A 6,663-nucleotide genomic window follows, 5' to 3' on the forward strand; every position below is an offset into this window, starting at 1 on the left:
TTGGACTGGATTAGTTTGCAGGAGGAAGTTCAGCACTTCCTGTATTGAGAAAGTACTTAGAGCTAAATTTCAGAGCCAGTTTCAGGAGAGCCTAGCCACTTCCTATTTATGCCATTATACAAAAAAAGCTGCAAAATACTGTATGTGGACAATTAAGTTCTTGATGAATGCACATGAATAGTCTTTAAACAGTCTGAAAATACATTTTTAATCAGGAACTTGCTTAAATTTGAGGAACGTAATTAGATGTATTACATCTTGCATGAAGAATGAACATTACCAGTGTCTTTCCATATTTCCATATTTCTACAGGGCAGTAGTACACTAGCATTGCTGCTCAGTTCTGTTTGGTTGGAGAGCCGATCAGTTCATTAACAAGTCAAGTGCTTACGCTCTCTGTTGTTATTAATTAACCTAAGGCACTGGACCATCTATATTTATAGAATTTATATAGAATTCTGCTAAGTTAAAATAAAATGTCTTTTCAAAAGTTAAAAGTAGTTTGTCACACAATGTAGAATGCTGAAAAAAAAACATGACCGACCCAATTTGGCAAAAATGCTCATGATATGGGCTTTGCTTTCTGAAGGAGAATGTGGGCTTGTCTGTGTAGCCAATGAAAATAAGAAGCCATCACAGTTTTTTAAATAGTTAAAATAGTTAAAGTTCTGTTGGACTCTTGTTTAGAGAATTTCACAGGTTAATTCCTTCACAGAACACCACAAAAATGTATAGAAACATATGTGAGTGAACCAGGTAACAATTTTTTGAAGGGTGGGAGGAGTAAGGACACCGGGAGCAGGTGTGGAGATGGACAGCTTCAAAAATCACTTAGCTTTTCAGTCCATATACAAAACGGAAGACGACACTCGCTGGGACTTTTCAGTCTTTTCTTTGCTTTGCTTGGCTTGGCTTTCTCTCAGCTCAGCTCAGCTCAGCTCTTGTGTCTCCGCTGGTCTCCTTTTCTCTGGGCTCTGCCACCTACTGAGAAAAGAGATGGCTATAAGTAGGCTAACCTTTTTTTATACTTCTCAAACAGGAAGGGTGTAAGACCATTTTCATTTGTTGTCTCTCTTTATTCCCATCACTTTCTCATAGATAGCTAGGGAATCACTCACTAACCCACCATTTCTTCCTGTCTATTACAGCCCTGCTGTTTAACATGCTTATAACAGCTACTGAAAGAAATATAAACAATTTTTACAGAGTTTCTTGTTTTGTTGTGTTTTTATGTTGCCACTTTTGTTACGCTAGACCAGTTTGTAAAAGGTCATGGGTAACAGGTCATGGCGGGTCATAACATGGTCAGGGGTAAAAGCTCATAACTTAGTGTAACCAGGTCATTGGCTGTGGCTTTTATGAAGGTGTCCAGGTGCATTTAACCATACATATCACTCTTTTTCCCTCCATTTCACAAATTTTATTAAATGATATGACATACCAACTGAATTACATTTTAAAACAAAAAAAAAACATGAGAATTATCAAATATATGTGAATATGCTTACCTTTAAATCATTAAATTAAACTCTTTGGCTTCCATTAACTATACAATTTGCAAAACCGTCTAGATTATTATTTTGTGATGCATGAAATGTATGTAGTTTTTTTCATCATGTTCCATTTCACATTTTTAAATTTAGATTCAATTTTTAAACTTCTCATTGGCTTAGTAGGAGTAGGAAGTAAAAGTGGGAATAGAACGTCATGTGTTAAGAGTTTCTGTTCCTAAAAGACAAGACTTTCCACAGACTGTATTTACTTCTATCTAAATCACATTTGAAACACTGTGTAAAAATATTTTGCAAAAACAAAAAGGCTAATAAATGACAGGCAGACTTCAAGTACTATCTAAAGACACATTTACAGAAAAAAAAACAAAAAAACATACTGATCCATTTTAGTTCAGCTGTTCCAGTATGCTTCACAGTATGATTTTACATCAACACACATAGGTTTACTTTAAAAAAACTTTTCTTACATTTGCATGTTTATAGACATCCATAGAAATAATTGACATAATGGACAAAGTACAGATTTTGGACAAAAGGTTAAAAGAACACATTTAGGATTTCAGAAGCTGTAAGACAGAAAACAGGGCAGAATGATTAGATCACATATATAGTGTGTTCCATTCTGAAGGCAGCTGCCTAACTATTTAAAATGCTGCCCAACAAGAGAGCTGCCTAATTGCCTTCAAAGGCAGCTCTCTCATTGGGCAGCATTTTAACTGAAAAGGAACCTTAGCAGGCATTGCATTTGGGACTGTACTTCAGAGCCATCATACGTCATAACTTTCACAGTGCTGTACACGTTTTTTCTGTTTTACTCGCTGGTTTTTACAGTCGCTGGTTAGCTTACACTCTCCTCAGTGAATAAGGACAGCTTCGAACCTGCAGCAGCTGCTTGGAAATTTGTATATGAAGAACAGGCCGCTTTAAGGAGTCGTATCTGTTAATATACTTGACTCGGCGCCCAAGATAAATATAGATAATCATACTAGTTTGTGAATCATTTCATTTAATTCACTGTCCTCATCCACCTTACTGAACCCGCATTATTTCTAACACATAAAGGTTAAAAACTACGTATAATTTTTGTACAAAATGCACTCAGAAAAAAGGACAGCACACAGTCTGTTAAGCTGCTAATATGCATGTTATTTTATGCATTCTCATTTGATTTATTAGCTCCTAGTCCGAAATTTAGCCGCCAACATTCACCTTACACTGATGTGACTGTGATAAGCATAGCAATACAAGACAAGCACAGCAGGCAAAAATAAGCGTTTGTGGTATTTATTTTAAAATCATTTTATTTCTGAATTTCTACATCATCCAGTATGTTAAAGTATTTTTCATGGTTTAGGGAGACCATCAGTTTACAGTGCTGGTTCCACCATGTTTCCCCCCAAACATACACTCTGCGCTGTTTTCTCCCCACTCCTCTTCCACAACAGCACCTCTCCGCTTCTGTAACGTTTGTTCCTGATGACAGAAAAAATCCATGAGTATAGAATCAAATCGATTATTATTTACATACAAAAAGCGCTACTTAACAGTAAACAGCCTATATTTTAAACTGGACTCTTTCTCGCTTTACACAGCTATCCCACTAGCTAAACTAACTAATGTTAGCTTCTCCTGACAAGTTGCAAACGTAGCCTGTCAGGACATGTTACACAAGCGAACTGCCAAAATTTCACCATAGGAACAATTTCTAGAGACCTATAAAACACAAATACAACTTTATACAAATACAACAATCAATCGAAACAGCAAAGACAGAAGTGAAGAAATAACTTACATTTGCAGACACCTCAGTCAACAAAAAATGGCTGCTCCACCCACCATGTTTATCTAATTGAAGTGATGGAACTCTCGGCAGGTGAACGGTATTGTGGGATTGCCTTCGCTGAGAAGGATACATGCGATGTTGCCTTCAGATTTGGTTAAATTAAGGCACCTTAGAAGGCAGCTGCCTTATGCTGCCTTCCGAATGGGACAGCCTTTGTCTTGGGAGCGCACAAATGTTGCCTTAGAATGCTGCCTACATAGACAGCTGCCTCCCGATTGGAACACACCAATAATTATGCTGCATTTATTTATTTACATATGTAATTTAAACATATTTATGTAACTCATTTAGTAATTGAGTACAGAAATGTGAATAGCCTAAACCAGGGGTTGGCAACATGCAGCTCCGTAGCTCCATCCTCTTTTACTGCCCTCCACAGCAGAATTAGATTTTTAGGTAAAAATAAAATAATCCTCTGCTGATCCTCTCCATCGTTTTCAGTAAAACAAAGCTCTGCTGATCATTATAACACAGTTTTAGCAATAAATGGTCCTAGACACTAGAATTAATGTATAATTGCTAATTCACCCTTTAACCATGAAGATTAGCATGCAGACTGCTGATCACCATAGCAACAACAACAATCTCACCTAGCTAGCTTCTCATTTGAATTTTCCCATTCCACCTTAACTGGTGTCTGAGGTGGCAGAATGTAACTGCTGTGCCATTTAAGGTGGAATGGGAAAATTCGAATGAGAATGCGACTGGCGAATGAGAAGCGACTTCAGCTTTAAAAAAAAAATCAAACGCTGAGAGACATTTACAAGACACTACTGAGGAAAAGTTTAAAGCAGAGCAAAGTAAGTCTGCATTTTTGTTTATATTATATTATATTTTTAGCATATACTAGCACTTTAGCAAATACTGAGACAAAATTACAGTCAAAATGGTAAAAGAGACATACAATGTTGTGGCTCCCAAGGTGGTTTGATATTTTTTGAAAACCCACTTTAAAGTAAAAGTATTGTTACTGCAGTGAAATGTATGTAGTTAAAGAACCTTTCCAAAAAAATAAATAAATATATAACTTTACTTTTTAATCTTCTGTTTGGGAACATTTTGGTCTAAAATAAAAAGCTAAAGCTCCAAAGTGAAAGGTGTGAGCAACACTGAAGTAATCTAGGAGCTACACAAACAGACACAATGAAATTTAACCCCAAAAGAATTGGACTCTAAATGTTAACGTCTAAAATGGAATTGAGTAAAATGTTAAAAGTGTTATATTTGATTCTCAGAGAAGTCCATCAAAAATTTACTTGGTTTCATGTAACTGAGTAAATGTAACTAGTACTACTGCTAAAATGGTTTTATAGGTAATAAAGGTATTATGTAACTGTGGCGTTCGCCCATCCCCTAGGCCCCGATGGCGGTCACGAGGAGGTGGAGCAATGATTTCTTGTTCCCTCTGGAAAAAAAAGAGCAGAGAGGGAGCAGAGAGGGAACAGAGAGAGAGAGAGAGAGAGGAGCAGCAGCAGAGGACTGAAGAGCTGAAAAGCTTAGTTTGGAAAAGGACTGAAAAGTCTAATTTCACCGTATGAGAGTATGAGTATGAGATACAGCACTCAAAAAACAACTGAAAAGTATCATATTATAGCCTGAAGTAGTATCTTAAATAACACTATGGAAACACTTCATTAAATAAGCAATAGTTCAAAAGGATTAGAGCTACAAGTGACAAAAAAGAAATATATTTCATGTACTTAGACTATTCCATTTAGCTGGAGGAGCTGTTTTTGTTTCTTAATATGCCATGCTGCATTGGATGGTTACAAAATTTCACTATGATTTTCCAGAGCTTAAATTAATGAATGTACATTAAGGCAGCTACTGAATATATGGAAGAATAGCTTATAGTCTGATGTAAACCTGTATCCACCCTCACTTACATAGTCATACACACAACAACGTGATTGACATTGCATAACTTCAATGTTGTGACTGTTGTAGCCCTACAATGAATGAATGTTTAACAGTGTGTGTACAACAGAAACAGAACAGGTGACTGAATATGTGAATATCAAAGTTGTCCATGTAAATATGTGTGTGTGTGTGTGTGTGTGTGTGTGTGTGTGTGTGTTTTCAAACTGCATACACAGTGAGAAATTGATAATCTCACTGTCACCAGTTTACAATGTGGCTTCCCCAGTCCAGCAGAGCAGCTTCACTCCTGAATCCTGCAGTTCATTGTTACTGAGGTTCAGTTTCCTCAAACTTGAGGAGAAGAGAGCCTACACAAAAGCATCCAATATAGAAACAATAAAGCAGGTTAAATTCCTAGTTTTAAGGAGATTTTGAATGCAGTGTCTTACTGGGAGTGTGTTTGAGTGTTATTGCAGGAGAACTAGGAGATGATATACTAAAGTCAGGTAGTAAGAAATTGTCCTCTCATTCTGACATCTAGCAATAAAATACATGTTCAAAGTAAAAAAAAAAAACAGTCTCTGTTGTTGGTAAACAATAAGACAAGGTTTCTTGATGATTTCTTGTGTATACTGATTTTTTTAGGAAGGCTTTGCTCACTGATATTTCTTCTGCAGTTTTCCTATTTTAAGTGTCATTAAACTGTTATTTCTTTATCAGGTAAATAGACTGTGTACATTCCAGTATATTTCAATAAAATATATGCTCTGTGGTTGTCCTGCTTACCTTCTTTATCTGTTGTTACCCTACAATGTGCCTGTGTTCTGAATTCCCTTTGCCAGGTCGTCTTATGCAGAATGATAACAAATTGTGCAAAAGAGAGAAATGATTCCAGTGCTGCTGTAGGTCACTTCCTCCTCAGCGGGTCTGCTTAAAGAGTGTCAGAGGTTTTTAGCAATGTTCTATGTTCCTGCTAACAGATTCAATATGTGCATTCAAGTGTAACTCATTGTTGTCACCACATCACATCAACACCCAGGAACTGGCTAACGTATCCTTCATCATTACTGGCTGTGATGGCCACTGCCCACTGGTCATTACCACTGGTTCTGATGGTCAGCTGCCAGGAAGCAGCATGCGACTGATCTGTGGGAAATCCAAACTTCTGGACAAGTCAATGTGGTTTAGAACACAGTATTACTCTAGCTAGCTAAAAAGAAGGGGCAGTCATGTAGGATAACTGGAATCACTTTTCTCTTTTACACAATTTGTTATCATTCCGCATAAGACGACCTGGCTAAGGGAATTCAGAACACAGACGCATCGTAGGGTAACAACAGATAGAGAAGCTAAGCACGGCAACCACAGAGCATATATTTTATTGAAATATGCTGGAATGTTTACATTCCTCCAGGACCAACACAGGAACACAAGTGTAAAACAATA

Source organism: Colossoma macropomum, unplaced genomic scaffold, assembly GCF_904425465.1.
Source record: "Colossoma macropomum unplaced genomic scaffold, Colossoma_macropomum, whole genome shotgun sequence".
Lineage (NCBI taxonomy): Eukaryota > Metazoa > Chordata > Actinopteri > Characiformes > Serrasalmidae > Colossoma > Colossoma macropomum.